Genomic DNA, 18,910 nt, shown 5'->3' with positions numbered 1-18,910 from the left:
GAAGACACCATAAAGGTTCAACTAGTGATACAGCAAATCCTCTCAACTGGATTTGATCAATCATGCACTCAAATGTGACTTGCCAACTGACTAGCCTACTCAACTGATCTTCTTTCCAGAACTCACATACCTGAAGGTTCCACCGAGATTTGAACTCGGATCACTGGATTCAAAGTCCAGAGTGCTAACCATTACACCATGGAACCCTTCCACAGTCAAAGTACGCTCTCAGTCATGCAAATGCTTTACGACAGAGATTATCTGTTGGAGATGCATTCTCATAGAGCCCTGGAGTGGTGCCTAGGGACAGCTCATAGGAGGCAGGTCGGGATGCGCTTTCTATGGTCCAGAACATTTGCTGTTGTCTTGATTGAATGTGAAGAATAGCAGATGAGTCTCCCCTCCTATCCAAAATGATGAATATGTTGATGTTGCTATCAGTAACGGGCAGTCATACATCTTCACACAAGGATGAAATAAATAAAGCTGGACAAAGTAATGTTTCCGCCCAGTGTCGAACTGAGGACCGTTCGCGTGTTAGGCGAATGTGATAACCGCTACACTACAGAAACTGTCGCTGTGGCTGCCGATGAGTGTTCCGGACTCCAAAGTATTCCCAAATTTTGTGGCTGAGGGAAAGAGATTATGGAGTGGCAACAAATTGTGTCAGAAGTGGGATTTTAACAAACTATTCTGGGAGAGCACGGAAAAATAGAAGCATCGCCAATGAATATTCAAGAAGACACCATAAAGGTTCAACTAGCGATACAGCAAATCCTCTCAACTGGATTTGATCAATCATGCACTCAAATATGACTTGCCAACTGACTAGCCTACTCAACTGATCTTCTTTCCAGAACTCACATACCTGAAGGTTCCACCGAGATTTGAACTCTGATCACTGGATTCAAAGTCCAGAGTGCTAACCATTACACCATGGAACCCTGTCCATAGTCAAAGTACGCTCTCAGTCATGCAAATGCTTTACGACAGAGATTATCTGCTGGAGATGCATTCTCACAGAGCCCTGGAGTGGTGCCTAGGGACAGCTATTAGGAGGCAGGTCGGGATGCGCTTTCTATGGTCCAGAACATTTGCTGTTGTCTTGACAGAATGAGAAGAATAGCAGATGAGTCTCCCCTCATATCCAAAATGATGAATATGTTGATGTTGCTATCAGTAACGGGCAGTCATACATCTTCACTCAAGGATGAAATAAATAAAGCTGGACAAAGTAATGTTTCCGCCCAGTGTCGAACTGAGGACCTTTCGCGTGTTAGGCGAATGTGATAACCGCTACACTACGGAAACTGTCTCTGTGGCTGCCGATGAGTGTTCCGGACTCCAAAGTATTCCCAAATTTTGTGGCTGAGGGAAAGAGATTCTGGAGTAGCAAAAAATTGTGTCAGAAGTGGGATTTTAACAAAATACTCTGGGAGAGCACGGAAAAATAGAAGCATCGCCAATGAATATTCAAGAAGACACCATAAAGGTTCAACTAGTGATACAGCAAATCCATAGTCAAAGTACGCTCTCAGTCATGCAAATGCTTTACGACAGAGATTATCTGCTGGAGATGCATTCTCACAGAGCCCTGGAGTGGTGCCTAGGGACAGCTCATAGGAGGCAGGTCGGGATGCGCTTTCTATGGTCCAGAACATTTGCTGTTGTCTTGACAGAATGAGAAGAATAGCAGATGAGTCTACCCTCCTATCCAAAATGATGAATATGTTGATGTTGCTATCAGTAACGGGCAGTCATACATCTTCACACAAGGATGAAATAAATAAAGCTGGACAAAGTAATGTTTCCGCCCAGTGTCGAACTGAGGACCTTTCGCGTGTTAGGCGAATGTGATAACCGCTACACTACAGAAACTGTCGCTGTGGCTGCTGATGAGTGTTCCGGAGTCCAAAGTTTTCCCAAATTTTGTGGCTGAGGGAAAGAGATTATGGAGTGGCAACAAATTGTGTCAGAAGTGGGATTTTAACAAACTACTCTGGGAGAGCACGGAAAAATAGAAGCATCGCCAATGAATATTCAAGAAGACACCATAAAGGTTCAACTAGTAATACAGCAAATCCTCTCAACTGGATTTGATCAATCATGCACTCAAATGTGACTTGCCAACCGACTAGCCTACTCAACTGATCTTCTTTCCAGAACTCACATACCTGAAGGTTCCACTGAGATTTGAACTCGAATCACTGGATTTAAAGTCCAGAGTACTAACCATTACACCATGGAACCCCGTCCACAGTCAAAGTACGCTCTCAGTCATGCAAATGGTTTACAATGAAAGGTTTTATAGCAAAGGGATTTTTTTGGTCAATTTTTCAGTAATACTCTTACAGTTTGTATTCTCAGCATGGGCACGACAGTCAAGCAAAGTATTCTTAATCTTCGCTGGTCAAAGGTTAGAATCCGTCTGTCATGCGGAGGAACAGGGTTCGATTCCCTGACGGGGAGGGTGCCATTGTCACTCAACAGCTGGGGGTTCACCAAAGTCCGTTTCACACCTCAGCATCAGAGAATCTCTTGAAAAGCTGCAAAAAATGACTTTACGACAAAGATTATCTGTTGGAGATGCATTCTAACAGAGCTCCGGGGTGGTGCCTAGGGACAGCTCATAGGAGGCAGGGCGGGATGCGCTTTCTATGGTGCAGAACATTTGCTGTTTTCTTGATAGAATGTGAAGAATAGCAGATGAGTCTCCCCTCCTATCCAAAATGATGAATATGTTGATGTTGCTATCAGTAACGGGCAGTCATACATCTTCACACAAGGATGAAATAAAAAAGCTGGAGAAAGTAATGTTTCCGCCCAGTGTCGAACTGAGGACCTTTCGCGTGTTAGTCGAATGTGATAACCGCTACACTATGGAAACTGTCGCTGTGGCTGCTGATGAGTGTTCTGGAGTCCAAAGTATTCCCAAATTTTGTGGCTGAGGGAAAGAGATTATGGAGTGGCAACAAATTGTGCCAGAAGTGGGATTTTAACAAACTACTCTGGGAGAGCACGGAAAAATAGAAGCATCGCCAATGAATATTCAAAAAGACACCATAAATGTTCAACTAGCGATACAGCAAATCCTCTCAACTGGATTTGATCAATCATGCACTCAAATGTGACTTGCCAACTCAACTGATCTTCTTTCCAAAATTCACATACCTGAAGGTTCCACTGAGATTTGAACTCAGATCACTGGATTCAAAGTCCAGAGTGCTAAGCATTACACCATGGAACCCAGTCCACAGTCAAAGTACGCTCTCAGTCATGCAAATGGTTTACAACGAAAGGTTTTATAGCAAAGGGATTTTTTTTGGTCAATTTTTCAGTAATACTCTTACAGTTTGTATTCTCAGCATGGGCACGACAGTCAAGCAAAGTATTCTTAATCTTCGCTGGTCAAAGGTTAGAATCCGTCTGTCATGCGGAGGAACAGGGTTCAATTCCCTGACGGGGAGGGTGCCATTGTCACTCAGCAGCTGGGGGTTCACCAGAGTCCGTTTCACACCTCAGCATCAGAGAATCTCTTGAAAAGCTGCAAAAAATGACTTTACGACAAAGATTATCTGTTGGAGATGCATTCTCACAGAGCTCCGGAGTGGTGCCTAGGGACAGCTCATAGGAGGCAGGGCGGGATGCGCTTTCTATGGTGCAGAACATTTGCTGTTTTCTTGATAGAATGTGAAGAATAGCAGATGAGTCTCCCCTCCTATCCAAAATGATGAATATGTTGATGTTGCTATCAGTAACGGGCAGTCATACATCTTCACACAAGGATGAAATAAAAAAAGCTGGAGAAAGTAATGTTTCCGCCCAGTGTCCAACTGAGGACCTCTCGCGTGTTAGGCGAATGTGATAACCGCTACACTACGGAAACTGTCGCTGTGGCTGCCGATGAGTGTTCCGGAGTCCAAAGTATTCCCAAATTTTGTGGCTGAGGGAAAGAGATTATGGAGTGGCAAAAAATTGTGTCAGAAGTGGGATTTTAACAAACTACTCTGGGAGAGCACGGAAAAATAGAAGCATCGCCAATAAATATTCAAGAAGACACCATAAATGTTCAACTAGTGATACAGCAAATCCTCTCAACTGGATTTGATCAATCATGCACTCAAATGTGACTTGCCAACCGACTAGCCTACTCAACTGATCTTCTTTCCAGAACTCACATACCTGAAGGTTCCACCGAGATTTGAACTCGGATCACTGGATTCAAAGTCCAGAGTGCTAACCATTACACCATGGAACCCTTCCACAGTCAAAGTACGCTCTCAGTCATGCAAATGCTTTACGACAGAGATTATCTGTTGGAGATGCATTCTCACAGAGCCCTGGAGTGGTGCCTAGGGACAGCTCATAGGAGGCAGGTCGGGATGCGCTTTCTATGGTCCAGAACATTTGCTGTTGTCTTGATAGAATGAGAAGAATAGCAGATGAGTCTCCCCTCCTATCCAAAATTATGAATATGTTGATGTTGCTATCAGTAACGGGCAGTCATACATCTTCACACAAGGATGAAATAAATAAAGCTGGACAAAGTAATGTTTCCGCCCAGTGTCGAACTGAGGACCTTTCGCGTGTTAGGCGAATGTGATAACCGCTACACTACGGAAACTGTCGCTGTGGCTGCTGATGAGTGTTCCGGAGTCCAAAGTTTTCCCAAATTTTGTGGCTGAGGGAAAGAGATTATGGAGTGGCAACAAATTGTGTCAGAAGTGGGATTTTAACAAACTACTCTGGGAGAGCACGGAAAAATAGAAGCATCGCCAATGAATATTCAAGAAGACACCATAAAGGTTCAACTAGTGATACAGCAAATCCTCTCAACTGGATTTGATCAATCATGCACTCAAATGTTACTTGCCAACTGACTAGCCTACTCAACTGATCTTCTTTCCAGAACTCACATACCTGAAGGTTCCACCGAGATTTGAACTCAAATCACTGGATTCAAAGTCCAGAGTGCTAACCATTACACCATGGAACCCCGTCCATAGTCAAAGTACGCTCTCAGTCATGCAAATGGTTTACAACGAAAGGTTTTATAGCAAAGGGATTTTTTTGGTCAATTTTTCAGTAATACTCTTACAGTTTGTATTCTCAGCATGGGCACGACAGTCAAGCAAAGTATTCTTAATCTTCGCTGGTCAAAGGTTAGAATCCGTCTGTCATGCGGAGGAACAGGGTTCGATTCCCTGACGGGGAGGGTGCCATTGTCACTCAGCAGCTGGGGGTTCACCAAAGTCCGTTTCACACCTCAGCATCAGAGAATCTCTTGAAAAGCTGCAAAAAATGACTTTACGACAGAGATTATCTGTTGGAGATGCATTCTCACAGAGCTCCGGAGTGGTGCCTAGGGACAGCTCATAGGAAGCAGGGCGGGATGCGCTTTCTATGGTGCAGAACATTTGCTGTTTTCTTGACAGAATGTGAAGAATAGCAGATGAGTCCCTTCCTATCCAAAATGATGAATATGTTGATGTTGCTATCAGTAACGGGCAGTCATACATCTTCACACAAGGATGAAATAAATAAAGCTGGAGCAAGTAATGTTTCCGCCCAGTGTCAAACTGAGGACCTTTCGCGTGTTAGGCGAATGTGATAACCGCTACACTACGGAAACTGTCGCTGCGGCTGCTGATGAGTGTTCCGGAGACCAAAGTTTTCCCAAATTTTGTGGCTGAGGGAAAGAGATTATTGAATGGCAAAAAATTGTGTCAGAAGTGGGATTTTAACAAACTACTCTGGGAGAGCACGGAAAAATAGAAGCATCGCCAATAAATATTCAAGAAGACACCATAAAGGTTCAACTAGTGATACAGCAAATCCTCTCAACTGGATTTGATCAATCATGCACTCAAATGTGACTTGCCAACTGACTAGCCTACTCAACTGATCTTCTTTCCAGAACTCACATACCTGAAGGTTCCACCGAGATTTGAACTCGGATCACTGGATTCAAAGTCCAGAGTGCTAACCATTACACCATGGAACCCTTCCACAGTCAAAGTACGCTCTCAGTCATGCAAATGCTTTACGACAGAGATTATCTGTTGGAGATGCATTCTCATAGAGCCCTGGAGTGGTGCCTAGGGACAGCTCATAGGAGGCAGGTCGGGATGCGCTTTCTATGGTCCAGAACATTTGCTGTTGTCTTGATAGAATGTGAAGAATAGCAGATGAGTCTCCCCTCCTATCCAAAATGATGAATATGTTGATGTTGCTATCAGTAACGGGCAGTCATACATCTTCACACAAGGATGAAATAAATAAAGCTGGACAAAGTAATGTTTCCGCCCAGTGTCGAACTGAGGACCTTTCGCGTGTTAGGCGAATGTGATAACCGCTACACTACGGAAACTGTCGCTGTGGCTGCCGATGAGTGTTCCGGAGTCCAAAGTTTTCCCAAATTTTGTGGCTGAGGGAAAGAGATTATGGAGTGGCAACAAATTGTGTCAGAAGTGGGATTTTAACAAACTACTCTGGGAGAGCACGGAAAAATAGAAGCATCGCCAATGAATATTCAAGAAGACACCATAAAGGTTCAACTAGTGATACAGCAAATCCTCTCAACTGGATTTGATCAATCATGCACTCAAATGTTACTTGCCAACTGACTAGCCTACTCAACTGATCTTCTTTCCAGAACTCACATACCTGAAGGTTCCACCGAGATTTGAACTCAAATCACTGGATTCAAAGTCCAGAGTGCTAACCATTACACCATGGAACCCCGTCCATAGTCAAAGTACGCTCTCAGTCATGCAAATGGTTTACAACGAAAGGTTTTATAGCAAAGGGATTTTTTTGGTCAATTTTTCAGTAATACTCTTACAGTTTGTATTCTCAGCATGGGCACGACAGTCAAGCAAAGTATTCTTAATCTTCGCTGGTCAAAGGTTAGAATCCGTCTGTCATGCGGAGGAACAGGGTTCGATTCCCTGACGGGGAGGGTGCCATTGTCACTCAGCAGCTGGGGGTTCACCAAAGTCCGTTTCACACCTCAGCATCAGAGAATCTCTTGAAAAGCTGCAAAAAATGACTTTACGACAGAGATTATCTGTTGGAGATGCATTCTCACAGAGCTCCGGAGTGGTGCCTAGGGACAGCTCATAGGAAGCAGGGCGGGATGCGCTTTCTATGGTGCAGAACATTTGCTGTTTTCTTGACAGAATTTGAAGAATAGCAGATGAGTCCCTTCCTATCCAAAATGATGAATATGTTGATGTTGCTATCAGTAACGGGCAGTCATACATCTTCACACAAGGATGAAATAAATAAAGCTGGAGCAAGTAATGTTTCCGCCCAGTGTCAAACTGAGGACCTTTCGCGTGTTAGGCGAATGTGATAACCGCTACACTACGGAAACTGTCGCTGCGGCTGCTGATGAGTGTTCCGGAGTCCAAAGTTTTCCCAAATTTTGTGGCTGAGGGAAAGAGATTATTGAATGGGAAAAAATTGTGTCAGAAGTGGGATTTTAACAAACTACTCTGGGAGAGCACGGAAAAATAGAAGCATCGCCAATAAATATTCAAGAAGACACCATAAAGGTTCAACTAGTGATACAGCAAATCCTCTCAACTGGATTTGATCAATCATGCACTCAAATGTGACTTGCCAACTGACTAGCCTACTCAACTGATCTTCTTTCCAGAACTCACATACCTGAAGGTTCCAACGAGATTTGAACTCGGATCACTGGATTCAAAGTCCAGAGTGCTAACCATTACACCATGGAACCCTTCCACAGTCAAAGTACGCTCTCAGTCATGCAAATGCTTTACGACAGAGATTATCTGTTGGAGATGCATTCTCACAGAGCCCTGGAGTGGTGCCTAGGGACAGCTCATAGGAGGCAGGTCGGGATGCGCTTTCTATGGTCCAGAACATTTGCTGTTGTCTTGATAGAATGAGAAGAATAGCAGATGAGTTTCCCCTCCTATCCAAAATGATGAATATGTTGATGTTGCTATCAGTAACGGGCAGTCATACATCTTCACACAAGGATGAAATAAATAAAGCTGGACAAAGTAATGTTTCCGCCCAGTGTCGAACTGAGGACCTTTCGCGTGTTAGGCGAATGTGATAACCGCTACACTACGGAAACTGTCGCTGTGGCTGCCGATGAGTGTTCCGGAGTCCAAAGTTTTCCCAAATTTTGTGGCTGAGGGAAAGAGATTATGGAGTGGCAACAAATTGTGTCAGAAGTGGGATTTTAACAAACTACTCTGGGAGAGCACGGAAAAATAGAAGCATCGCCAATGAATATTCAAGAAGACACCATAAAGGTTCAACTAGTGATACAGCAAATCCTCTCAACTGGATTTGATCAATCATGCACTCAAATGTGACTTGCCAACTGACTAGCCTACTCAACTAATCTTCTTTCCAGAACTCACATACCTGAAGGTTCCACCGAGATTTGAACTCGAATCACTGGATTCAAAGTCCAGAGTGCTAACCATTACACCATGGAACCCTGTCCATAGTCAAAGTACGCTCTCAGTCATGCAAATGGTTTACAACGAAAGGTTTTATAGCAAAGGGATTTTTTTGGTCAATTTTTCAGTAATACTCTTACAGTTTGTATTCTCAGCATGGGCACGACAGTCAAGCAAAGTATTCTTAATCTTCGCTGGTCAAAGGTTAGAATCCGTTTGTCATGCGGAGGAACAGGGTTCGATTCCCTGACGGGGAGGGTGCCATTGTCACTCAGCAGCTGGGGGTTCACCAAAGTCCGTTTCACACCTCAGCATCAGAGAATCTCTTGAAAAGCTGCAAAAAATGACTTTACGACAGAGATTATCTGTTGGAGATGCATTCTCACAGAGCTCCGGAGTGGTGCCTAGGGACAGCTCATAGGAAGCAGGGCGGGATGCGCTTTCTATGGTGCAGAACATTTGCTGTTTTCTTGACAGAATGTGAAGAATAGCAGATGAGTCCCTTCCTATCCAAAATGATGAATATGTTGATGTTGCTATCAGTAACGGGCAGTCATACATCTTCACACAAGGATGAAATAAATAAAGCTGGAGCAAGTAATGTTTCCGCCCAGTGTCAAACTGAGGACCTTTCGCGTGTTAGGCGAATGTGATAACCGCTACACTACGGAAACTGTCGCTGCGGCTGCTGATGAGTGTTCCGGAGTCCAAAGTTTTCCCAAATTTTGTGGCTGAGGGAAAGAGATTATTGAATGGCAAAAAATTGTGTCAGAAGTGGGATTTTAACAAACTACTCTGGGAGAGCACGGAAAAATAGAAGCATCGCCAATAAATATTCAAGAAGACACCATAAAGGTTCAACTAGTGATACAGCAAATCCTCTCAACTGGATTTGATCAATCATGCACTCAAATGTGACTTGCCAACTGACTAGCCTACTCAACTGATCTTCTTTCCAGAACTCACATACCTGAAGGTTCCACCGAGATTTGAACTCGGATCACTGGATTCAAAGTCCAGAGTGCTAACCATTACACCATGGAACCCTTCCACAGTCAAAGTACGCTCTCAGTCATGCAAATGCTTTACGACAGAGATTATCTGTTGGAGATGCATTCTCATAGAGCCCTGGAGTGGTGCCTAGGGACAGCTCATAGGAGGCAGGTCGGGATGCGCTTTCTATGGTCCAGAACATTTGCTGTTGTCTTGATTGAATGTGAAGAATAGCAGATGAGTCTCCCCTCCTATCCAAAATGATGAATATGTTGATGTTGCTATCAGTAACGGGCAGTCATACATCTTCACACAAGGATGAAATAAATAAAGCTGGACAAAGTAATGTTTCCGCCCAGTGTCGAACTGAGGACCGTTCGCGTGTTAGGCGAATGTGATAACCGCTACACTACAGAAACTGTCGCTGTGGCTGCCGATGAGTGTTCCGGACTCCAAAGTATTCCCAAATTTTGTGGCTGAGGGAAAGAGATTATGGAGTGGCAACAAATTGTGTCAGAAGTGGGATTTTAACAAACTATTCTGGGAGAGCACGGAAAAATAGAAGCATCGCCAATGAATATTCAAGAAGACACCATAAAGGTTCAACTAGCGATACAGCAAATCCTCTCAACTGGATTTGATCAATCATGCACTCAAATATGACTTGCCAACTGACTAGCCTACTCAACTGATCTTCTTTCCAGAACTCACATACCTGAAGGTTCCACCGAGATTTGAACTCTGATCACTGGATTCAAAGTCCAGAGTGCTAACCATTACACCATGGAACCCTGTCCATAGTCAAAGTACGCTCTCAGTCATGCAAATGCTTTACGACAGAGATTATCTGCTGGAGATGCATTCTCACAGAGCCCTGGAGTGGTGCCTAGGGACAGCTATTAGGAGGCAGGTCGGGATGCGCTTTCTATGGTCCAGAACATTTGCTGTTGTCTTGACAGAATGAGAAGAATAGCAGATGAGTCTCCCCTCATATCCAAAATGATGAATATGTTGATGTTGCTATCAGTAACGGGCAGTCATACATCTTCACTCAAGGATGAAATAAATAAAGCTGGACAAAGTAATGTTTCCGCCCAGTGTCGAACTGAGGACCTTTCGCGTGTTAGGCGAATGTGATAACCGCTACACTACGGAAACTGTCTCTGTGGCTGCCGATGAGTGTTCCGGACTCCAAAGTATTCCCAAATTTTGTGGCTGAGGGAAAGAGATTCTGGAGTAGCAAAAAATTGTGTCAGAAGTGGGATTTTAACAAAATACTCTGGGAGAGCACGGAAAAATAGAAGCATCGCCAATGAATATTCAAGAAGACACCATAAAGGTTCAACTAGTGATACAGCAAATCCATAGTCAAAGTACGCTCTCAGTCATGCAAATGCTTTACGACAGAGATTATCTGCTGGAGATGCATTCTCACAGAGCCCTGGAGTGGTGCCTAGGGACAGCTCATAGGAGGCAGGTCGGGATGCGCTTTCTATGGTCCAGAACATTTGCTGTTGTCTTGACAGAATGAGAAGAATAGCAGATGAGTCTACCCTCCTATCCAAAATGATGAATATGTTGATGTTGCTATCAGTAACGGGCAGTCATACATCTTCACACAAGGATGAAATAAAAAAAGCTGGAGAAAGTAATGTTTCCGCCCAGTGTCCAACTGAGGACCTCTCGCGTGTTAGGCGAATGTGATAACCGCTACACTACGGAAACTGTCTCTGTGGCTGCTGATGAGTGTTCCGGAGTCCAAAGTATTCCCAAATTTTGTGGCTGAGGGAAAGAGATTATGGAGTGGCAAAAAATTGTGTCAGAAGTGGGATTTTAACAAACTACTCTGGGAGAGCACGGAAAAATAGAAGCATCGCCAATAAATATTCAAGAAGACACCATAAATGTTCAACTAGTGATACAGCAAATCCTCTCAACTGGATTTGATCAATCATGCACTCAAATGTGACTTGCCAACCGACTAGCCTACTCAACTGATCTTCTTTCCAGAACTCACATACCTGAAGGTTCCACCGAGATTTGAACTCGGATCACTGGATTCAAAGTCCAGAGTGCTAACCATTACACCATGGAACCCTTCCACAGTCAAAGTACGCTCTCAGTCATGCAAATGCTTTACGACAGAGATTATCTGTTGGAGATGCATTCTCACAGAGCCCTGGAGTGGTGCCTAGGGACAGCTCATAGGAGGCAGGTCGGGATGCGCTTTCTATGGTCCAGAACATTTGCTGTTGTCTTGATAGAATGAGAAGAATAGCAGATGAGTCTCCCCTCCTATCCAAAATTATGAATATGTTGATGTTGCTATCAGTAACGGGCAGTCATACATCTTCACACAAGGATGAAATAAATAAAGCTGGACAAAGTAATGTTTCCGCCCAGTGTCGAACTGAGGACCTTTCGCGTGTTAGGCGAATGTGATAACCGCTACACTACGGAAACTGTCGCTGTGGCTGCTGATGAGTGTTCCGGAGTCCAAAGTTTTCCCAAATTTTGTGGCTGAGGGAAAGAGATTATGGAGTGGCAACAAATTGTGTCAGAAGTGGGATTTTAACAAACTACTCTGGGAGAGCACGGAAAAATAGAAGCATCGCCAATGAATATTCAAGAAGACACCATAAAGGTTCAACTAGTGATACAGCAAATCCTCTCAACTGGATTTGATCAATCATGCACTCAAATGTTACTTGCCAACTGACTAGCCTACTCAACTGATCTTCTTTCCAGAACTCACATACCTGAAGGTTCCACCGAGATTTGAACTCAAATCACTGGATTCAAAGTCCAGAGTGCTAACCATTACACCATGGAACCCCGTCCATAGTCAAAGTACGCTCTCAGTCATGCAAATGGTTTACAACGAAAGGTTTTATAGCAAAGGGATTTTTTTGGTCAATTTTTCAGTAATACTCTTACAGTTTGTATTCTCAGCATGGGCACGACAGTCAAGCAAAGTATTCTTAATCTTCGCTGGTCAAAGGTTAGAATCCGTCTGTCATGCGGAGGAACAGGGTTCGATTCCCTGACGGGGAGGGTGCCATTGTCACTCAGCAGCTGGGGGTTCACCAAAGTCCGTTTCACACCTCAGCATCAGAGAATCTCTTGAAAAGCTGCAAAAAATGACTTTACGACAGAGATTATCTGTTGGAGATGCATTCTCACAGAGCTCCGGAGTGGTGCCTAGGGACAGCTCATAGGAAGCAGGGCGGGATGCGCTTTCTATGGTGCAGAACATTTGCTGTTTTCTTGACAGAATGTGAAGAATAGCAGATGAGTCCCTTCCTATCCAAAATGATGAATATGTTGATGTTGCTATCAGTAACGGGCAGTCATACATCTTCACACAAGGATGAAATAAATAAAGCTGGAGCAAGTAATGTTTCCGCCCAGTGTCAAACTGAGGACCTTTCGCGTGTTAGGCGAATGTGATAACCGCTACACTACGGAAACTGTCGCTGCGGCTGCTGATGAGTGTTCCGGAGACCAAAGTTTTCCCAAATTTTGTGGCTGAGGGAAAGAGATTATTGAATGGCAAAAAATTGTGTCAGAAGTGGGATTTTAACAAACTACTCTGGGAGAGCACGGAAAAATAGAAGCATCGCCAATAAATATTCAAGAAGACACCATAAAGGTTCAACTAGTGATACAGCAAATCCTCTCAACTGGATTTGATCAATCATGCACTCAAATGTGACTTGCCAACTGACTAGCCTACTCAACTGATCTTCTTTCCAGAACTCACATACCTGAAGGTTCCACCGAGATTTGAACTCGGATCACTGGATTCAAAGTCCAGAGTGCTAACCATTACACCATGGAACCCTTCCACAGTCAAAGTACGCTCTCAGTCATGCAAATGCTTTACGACAGAGATTATCTGTTGGAGATGCATTCTCATAGAGCCCTGGAGTGGTGCCTAGGGACAGCTCATAGGAGGCAGGTCGGGATGCGCTTTCTATGGTCCAGAACATTTGCTGTTGTCTTGATAGAATGTGAAGAATAGCAGATGAGTCTCCCCTCCTATCCAAAATGATGAATATGTTGATGTTGCTATCAGTAACGGGCAGTCATACATCTTCACACAAGGATGAAATAAATAAAGCTGGACAAAGTAATGTTTCCGCCCAGTGTCGAACTGAGGACCTTTCGCGTGTTAGGCGAATGTGATAACCGCTACACTACGGAAACTGTCGCTGTGGCTGCCGATGAGTGTTCCGGAGTCCAAAGTTTTCCCAAATTTTGTGGCTGAGGGAAAGAGATTATGGAGTGGCAACAAATTGTGTCAGAAGTGGGATTTTAACAAACTACTCTGGGAGAGCACGGAAAAATAGAAGCATCGCCAATGAATATTCAAGAAGACACCATAAAGGTTCAACTAGTGATACAGCAAATCCTCTCAACTGGATTTGATCAATCATGCACTCAAATGTTACTTGCCAACTGACTAGCCTACTCAACTGATCTTCTTTCCAGAACTCACATACCTGAAGGTTCCACCGAGATTTGAACTCAAATCACTGGATTCAAAGTCCAGAGTGCTAACCATTACACCATGGAACCCCGTCCATAGTCAAAGTACGCTCTCAGTCATGCAAATGGTTTACAACGAAAGGTTTTATAGCAAAGGGATTTTTTTGGTCAATTTTTCAGTAATACTCTTACAGTTTGTATTCTCAGCATGGGCACGACAGTCAAGCAAAGTATTCTTAATCTTCGCTGGTCAAGGTTAGAATCCGTCTGTCATGCGGAGGAACAGGGTTCGATTCCCTGACGGGGAGGGTGCCATTGTCACTCAGCAGCTGGGGGTTCACCAAAGTCCGTTTCACACCTCAGCATCAGAGAATCTCTTGAAAAGCTGCAAAAAATGACTTTACGACAGAGATTATCTGTTGGAGATGCATTCTCACAGAGCTCCGGAGTGGTGCCTAGGGACAGCTCATAGGAAGCAGGGCGGATGCGCTTTCTATGGTGCAGAACATTTGCTGTTTTCTTGACAGAATTTGAAGAATAGCAGATGAGTCCCTTCCTATCCAAAATGATGAATATGTTGATGTTGCTATCAGTAACGGGCAGTCATACATCTTCACACAAGGATGAAATAAATAAAGCTGGAGCAAGTAATGTTTCCGCCCAGTGTCAAACTGAGGACCTTTCGCGTGTTAGGCGAATGTGATAACCGCTACACTACGGAAACTGTCGCTGCGGCTGCTGATGAGTGTTCCGGAGTCCAAAGTTTTCCCAAATTTTGTGGCTGAGGGAAAGAGATTATTGAATGGCAAAAAATTGTGTCAGAAGTGGGATTTTAACAAACTACTCTGGGAGAGCACGGAAAAATAGAAGCATCGCCAATAAATATTCAAGAAGACACCATAAAGGTTCAACTAGTGATACAGCAAATCCTCTCAACTGGATTTGATCAATCATGCACTCAAATGTGACTTGCCAACTGACTAGCCTACTCAACTGATCTTCTTTCCAGAACTCACATACCTGAAGGTTCCAACGAGATTTGAACTCGGATCACTGGATTCAAAGTCCAGAGTGCTAACCATTACACCATGGAACCCTTCCACAGTCAAAGTACGCTCTCAGTCATGCAAATGCTTTACGACAGAGATTATCTGTTGGAGATGCATTCTCACAGAGCCCTGGAGTGGTGCCTAGGGACAGCTCATAGGAGGCAGGTCGGGATGCGCTTTCTATGGTCCAGAACATTTGCTGTTGTCTTGATAGAATGAGAAGAATAGCAGATGAGTTTCCCCTCCTATCCAAAATGATGAATATGTTGATGTTGCTATCAGTAACGGGCAGTCATACATCTTCACACAAGGATGAAATAAATAAAGCTGGACAAAGTAATGTTTCCGCCCAGTGTCGAACTGAGGACCTTTCGCGTGTTAGGCGAATGTGATAACCGCTACACTACGGAAACTGTCGCTGTGGCTGCCGATGAGTGTTCCGGAGTCCAAAGTTTTCCCAAATTTTGTGGCTGAGGGAAAGAGATTATGGAGTGGCAACAAATTGTGTCAGAAGTGGGATTTTAACAAACTACTCTGGGAGAGCACGGAAAAATAGAAGCATCGCCAATGAATATTCAAGAAGACACCATAAAGGTTCAACTAGTGATACAGCAAATCCTCTCAACTGGATTTGATCAATCATGCACTCAAATGTGACTTGCCAACTGACTAGCCTACTCAACTAATCTTCTTTCCAGAACTCACATACCTGAAGGTTCCACCGAGATTTGAACTCGAATCACTGGATTCAAAGTCCAGAGTGCTAACCATTACACCATGGAACCCTGTCCATAGTCAAAGTACGCTCTCAGTCATGCAAATGGTTTACAACGAAAGGTTTTATAGCAAAGGGATTTTTTTGGTCAATTTTTCAGTAATACTCTTACAGTTTGTATTCTCAGCATGGGCACGACAGTCAAGCAAAGTATTCTTAATCTTCGCTGGTCAAAGGTTAGAATCCGTTTGTCATGCGGAGGAACAGGGTTCGATTCCCTGACGGGGAGGGTGCCATTGTCACTCAGCAGCTGGGGGTTCACCAAAGTCCGTTTCACACCTCAGCATCAGAGAATCTCTTGAAAAGCTGCAAAAAATGACTTTACGACAGAGATTATCTGTTGGAGATGCATTCTCACAGAGCTCCGGAGTGGTGCCTAGGGAACAGCTCATAGGAAGCAGGGCGGGATGCGCTTTCTATGGTGCAGAACATTTGCTGTTTTCTTGACAGAATGTGAAGAATAGCAGATGAGTCCCTTCCTATCCAAAATGATGAATATGTTGATGTTGCTATCAGTAACGGGCAGTCATACATCTTCACACAAGGATGAAATAAATAAAGCTGGAGCAAGTAATGTTTCCGCCCAGTGTCAAACTGAGGACCTTTCGCGTGTTAGGCGAATGTGATAACCGCTACACTACGGAAACTGTCGCTGCGGCTGCTGATGAGTGTTCCGGAGTCCAAAGTTTTCCCAAATTTTGTGGCTGAGGGAAAGAGATTATTGAATGGCAAAAAATTGTGTCAGAAGTGGGATTTTAACAAACTACTCTGGGAGAGCACGGAAAAATAGAAGCATCGCCAATAAATATTCAAGAAGACACCATAAAGGTTCAACTAGTGATACAGCAAATCCTCTCAACTGGATTTGATCAATCATGCACTCAAATGTGACTTGCCAACTGACTAGCCTACTCAACTGATCTTCTTTCCAGAACTCACATACCTGAAGGTTCCACCGAGATTTGAACTCGGATCACTGGATTCAAAGTCCAGAGTGCTAACCATTACACCATGGAACCCTTCCACAGTCAAAGTACGCTCTCAGTCATGCAAATGCTTTACGACAGAGATTATCTGTTGGAGATGCATTCTCATAGAGCCCTGGAGTGGTGCCTAGGGACAGCTCATAGGAGGCAGGTCGGGATGCGCTTTCTATGGTCCAGAACATTTGCTGTTGTCTTGATTGAATGTGAAGAATAGCAGATGAGTCTCCCCTCCTATCCAAAATGATGAATATGTTGATGTTGCTATCAGTAACGGGCAGTCATACATCTTCACACAAGGATGAAATAAATAAAGCTGGACAAAGTAATGTTTCCGCCCAGTGTCGAACTGAGGACCGTTCGCTGTGTTAGGCGAATGTGATAACCGCTACACTACAGAAACTGTCGCTGTGGCTGCCGATGAGTGTTCCGGACTCCAAAGTATTCCCAAATTTTGTGGCTGAGGGAAAGAGATTATGGAGTGGCAACAAATTGTGTCAGAAGTGGGATTTTAACAAACTATTCTGGGAGAGCACGGAAAAATAGAAGCATCGCCAATGAATATTCAAGAAGACACCATAAAGGTTCAACTAGCGATACAGCAAATCCTCTCAACTGGATTTGATCAATCATGCACTCAAATATGACTTGCCAACTGACTAGCCTACTCAACTGATCTTCTTTCCAGAACTCACATACCTGAAGGTTCCACCGAGATTTGAACTCTGATCACTGGATTCAAAGTCCAGAGTGCTAACCATTACACCATGGAACCCTGTCCATAGTCAAAGTACGCTCTCAGTCATGCAAATGCTTTACGACAGAGATTATCTGCTGGAGATGCATTCTCACAGAGCCCTGGAGTGGTGCCTAGGGACAGCTATTAGGAGGCAGGTCGGGATGCGCTTTCTATGGTCCAGAACATTTGCTGTTGTCTTGACAGAATGAGAAGAATAGCAGATGAGTCTCCCCTCATATCCAAAATGATGAATATGTTGATGTTGCTATCAGTAACGGGCAGTCATACATCTTCACTCAAGGATGAAATAAATAAAGCTGGACAAAGTAATGTTTCCGCCCAGTGTCGAACTGAGGACCTTTCGCGTGTTAGGCGAATGTGATAACCGCTACACTACGGAAACTGTCTCTGTGGCTGCCGATGAGTGTTCCGGACTCCAAAGTATTCCCAAATTTTGTGGCTGAGGGAAAGAGATTCTGGAGTAGCAAAAAATTGTGTCAGAAGTGGGATTTTAACAAAATACTCTGGAGAGCACGGAAAAATAGAAGCATCGCCAATGAATATTCAAGAAGACACCATAAAGGTTCAACTAGTGATACAGCAAATCCATAGTCAAAGTACGCTCTCAGTCATGCAAATGCTTTACGACAGAGATTATCTGCTGGAGATGCATTCTCACAGAGCCCTGGAGTGGTGCCTAGGGACAGCTCATAGGAGGCAGGTCGGGATGCGCTTTCTATGGTCCAGAACATTTGCTGTTGTCTTGACAGAATGAGAAGAATAGCAGATGAGTCTACCCTCCTATCCAAAATGATGAATATGTTGATGTTGCTATCAGTAACGGGCAGTCATACATCTTCACACAAGGATGAAATAAATAAAGCTGGACAAAGTAATGTTTCCGCCCCAGTGTCGAACTGAGGACCTTTCGCGTGTTAGGCGAATGTGATAACCGCTACACTACAGAAACTGTCGCTGTGGCTGCTGATGAGTGTTCCGGAGTCCAAAGTTTTCCCAAATTTTGTGGCTGAGGGAAAGAGATTATGGAGTGGCAACAAATTGTGTCAGAAGTGGGATTTTAACAAACTACTCTGGGAGAGCACGGAAAAATAGAAGCATCGCCAATGAATATTCAAGAAGACACCATAAAGGTTCAACTAGTAATACAGCAAATCCTCTCAACTGGATTTGATCAATCATGCACTCAAATGTGACTTGCCAACCGACTAGCCTACTCAACTGATCTTCTTTCCAGAACTCACATACCTGAAGGTTCCACTGAGATTTGAACTCGAATCACTGGATTTAAAGTCCAGAGTACTAACCATTACACCATGGAACCCCGTCCACAGTCAAAGTACGCTCTCAGTCATGCAAATGGTTTACAATGAAAGGTTTTATAGCAAAGGGATTTTTTTGGTCAATTTTTA

At 43.9% G+C, this 18,910-nt stretch overlaps 28 non-coding genes across 28 annotated transcripts; all 28 read right to left on the bottom strand.

Annotated features, from left to right (window-relative positions):
- Window positions 1-134: 134 nt before the first annotated feature.
- On the bottom strand, window positions 135-206 carry trnaq-uug (transfer RNA glutamine (anticodon UUG)). Its single transcript has one exon. It is a non-coding gene; the product is annotated as a tRNA-Gln (tRNA).
- A 666-nt stretch (window positions 207-872) lies between these two features.
- Window positions 873-944, bottom strand: trnaq-uug (transfer RNA glutamine (anticodon UUG)). The gene has a single exon. It is a non-coding gene; the product is annotated as a tRNA-Gln (tRNA).
- A 294-nt stretch (window positions 945-1,238) lies between these two features.
- On the bottom strand, window positions 1,239-1,311 carry trnav-aac (transfer RNA valine (anticodon AAC)). Its single transcript has one exon. It is a non-coding gene; the product is annotated as a tRNA-Val (tRNA).
- Window positions 1,312-3,175: 1,864 nt separating this feature from the next.
- trnaq-uug (transfer RNA glutamine (anticodon UUG)) lies at window positions 3,176-3,247 on the bottom strand. Its single transcript has one exon. It is a non-coding gene; the product is annotated as a tRNA-Gln (tRNA).
- Window positions 3,248-4,186: 939 nt separating this feature from the next.
- On the bottom strand, window positions 4,187-4,258 carry trnaq-uug (transfer RNA glutamine (anticodon UUG)). Its single transcript has one exon. It is a non-coding gene; the product is annotated as a tRNA-Gln (tRNA).
- A 293-nt stretch (window positions 4,259-4,551) lies between these two features.
- Window positions 4,552-4,624, bottom strand: trnav-aac (transfer RNA valine (anticodon AAC)). The gene has a single exon. It is a non-coding gene; the product is annotated as a tRNA-Val (tRNA).
- Window positions 4,625-4,924: 300 nt separating this feature from the next.
- trnaq-uug (transfer RNA glutamine (anticodon UUG)) lies at window positions 4,925-4,996 on the bottom strand. The gene has a single exon. It is a non-coding gene; the product is annotated as a tRNA-Gln (tRNA).
- Window positions 4,997-5,932: 936 nt separating this feature from the next.
- Window positions 5,933-6,004, bottom strand: trnaq-uug (transfer RNA glutamine (anticodon UUG)). Its single transcript has one exon. It is a non-coding gene; the product is annotated as a tRNA-Gln (tRNA).
- A 293-nt stretch (window positions 6,005-6,297) lies between these two features.
- Window positions 6,298-6,370, bottom strand: trnav-aac (transfer RNA valine (anticodon AAC)). Its single transcript has one exon. It is a non-coding gene; the product is annotated as a tRNA-Val (tRNA).
- A 300-nt stretch (window positions 6,371-6,670) lies between these two features.
- Window positions 6,671-6,742, bottom strand: trnaq-uug (transfer RNA glutamine (anticodon UUG)). Its single transcript has one exon. It is a non-coding gene; the product is annotated as a tRNA-Gln (tRNA).
- A 936-nt stretch (window positions 6,743-7,678) lies between these two features.
- On the bottom strand, window positions 7,679-7,750 carry trnaq-uug (transfer RNA glutamine (anticodon UUG)). Its single transcript has one exon. It is a non-coding gene; the product is annotated as a tRNA-Gln (tRNA).
- A 293-nt stretch (window positions 7,751-8,043) lies between these two features.
- Window positions 8,044-8,116, bottom strand: trnav-aac (transfer RNA valine (anticodon AAC)). Its single transcript has one exon. It is a non-coding gene; the product is annotated as a tRNA-Val (tRNA).
- Window positions 8,117-8,416: 300 nt separating this feature from the next.
- On the bottom strand, window positions 8,417-8,488 carry trnaq-uug (transfer RNA glutamine (anticodon UUG)). The gene has a single exon. It is a non-coding gene; the product is annotated as a tRNA-Gln (tRNA).
- Window positions 8,489-9,424: 936 nt separating this feature from the next.
- Window positions 9,425-9,496, bottom strand: trnaq-uug (transfer RNA glutamine (anticodon UUG)). Its single transcript has one exon. It is a non-coding gene; the product is annotated as a tRNA-Gln (tRNA).
- A 666-nt stretch (window positions 9,497-10,162) lies between these two features.
- Window positions 10,163-10,234, bottom strand: trnaq-uug (transfer RNA glutamine (anticodon UUG)). Its single transcript has one exon. It is a non-coding gene; the product is annotated as a tRNA-Gln (tRNA).
- Window positions 10,235-10,528: 294 nt separating this feature from the next.
- On the bottom strand, window positions 10,529-10,601 carry trnav-aac (transfer RNA valine (anticodon AAC)). The gene has a single exon. It is a non-coding gene; the product is annotated as a tRNA-Val (tRNA).
- An 867-nt stretch (window positions 10,602-11,468) lies between these two features.
- trnaq-uug (transfer RNA glutamine (anticodon UUG)) lies at window positions 11,469-11,540 on the bottom strand. The gene has a single exon. It is a non-coding gene; the product is annotated as a tRNA-Gln (tRNA).
- A 293-nt stretch (window positions 11,541-11,833) lies between these two features.
- trnav-aac (transfer RNA valine (anticodon AAC)) lies at window positions 11,834-11,906 on the bottom strand. Its single transcript has one exon. It is a non-coding gene; the product is annotated as a tRNA-Val (tRNA).
- Window positions 11,907-12,206: 300 nt separating this feature from the next.
- On the bottom strand, window positions 12,207-12,278 carry trnaq-uug (transfer RNA glutamine (anticodon UUG)). The gene has a single exon. It is a non-coding gene; the product is annotated as a tRNA-Gln (tRNA).
- A 936-nt stretch (window positions 12,279-13,214) lies between these two features.
- Window positions 13,215-13,286, bottom strand: trnaq-uug (transfer RNA glutamine (anticodon UUG)). Its single transcript has one exon. It is a non-coding gene; the product is annotated as a tRNA-Gln (tRNA).
- Window positions 13,287-13,579: 293 nt separating this feature from the next.
- On the bottom strand, window positions 13,580-13,652 carry trnav-aac (transfer RNA valine (anticodon AAC)). The gene has a single exon. It is a non-coding gene; the product is annotated as a tRNA-Val (tRNA).
- Window positions 13,653-13,952: 300 nt separating this feature from the next.
- On the bottom strand, window positions 13,953-14,024 carry trnaq-uug (transfer RNA glutamine (anticodon UUG)). Its single transcript has one exon. It is a non-coding gene; the product is annotated as a tRNA-Gln (tRNA).
- A 934-nt stretch (window positions 14,025-14,958) lies between these two features.
- Window positions 14,959-15,030, bottom strand: trnaq-uug (transfer RNA glutamine (anticodon UUG)). Its single transcript has one exon. It is a non-coding gene; the product is annotated as a tRNA-Gln (tRNA).
- A 293-nt stretch (window positions 15,031-15,323) lies between these two features.
- trnav-aac (transfer RNA valine (anticodon AAC)) lies at window positions 15,324-15,396 on the bottom strand. Its single transcript has one exon. It is a non-coding gene; the product is annotated as a tRNA-Val (tRNA).
- A 300-nt stretch (window positions 15,397-15,696) lies between these two features.
- On the bottom strand, window positions 15,697-15,768 carry trnaq-uug (transfer RNA glutamine (anticodon UUG)). The gene has a single exon. It is a non-coding gene; the product is annotated as a tRNA-Gln (tRNA).
- A 937-nt stretch (window positions 15,769-16,705) lies between these two features.
- On the bottom strand, window positions 16,706-16,777 carry trnaq-uug (transfer RNA glutamine (anticodon UUG)). The gene has a single exon. It is a non-coding gene; the product is annotated as a tRNA-Gln (tRNA).
- A 667-nt stretch (window positions 16,778-17,444) lies between these two features.
- Window positions 17,445-17,516, bottom strand: trnaq-uug (transfer RNA glutamine (anticodon UUG)). The gene has a single exon. It is a non-coding gene; the product is annotated as a tRNA-Gln (tRNA).
- Window positions 17,517-17,810: 294 nt separating this feature from the next.
- trnav-aac (transfer RNA valine (anticodon AAC)) lies at window positions 17,811-17,883 on the bottom strand. Its single transcript has one exon. It is a non-coding gene; the product is annotated as a tRNA-Val (tRNA).
- Between the last annotated feature and the right edge of the window lie 1,027 nt (window positions 17,884-18,910).

The sequence above is a fragment of the Odontesthes bonariensis genome, chromosome 6, assembly GCF_027942865.1.
Source record: "Odontesthes bonariensis isolate fOdoBon6 chromosome 6, fOdoBon6.hap1, whole genome shotgun sequence".
In the NCBI taxonomy this organism is placed as follows: Eukaryota; Metazoa; Chordata; class Actinopteri; order Atheriniformes; family Atherinopsidae; genus Odontesthes; species Odontesthes bonariensis.
This window is presented reverse-complemented; position numbering and strand designations above follow the sequence as displayed.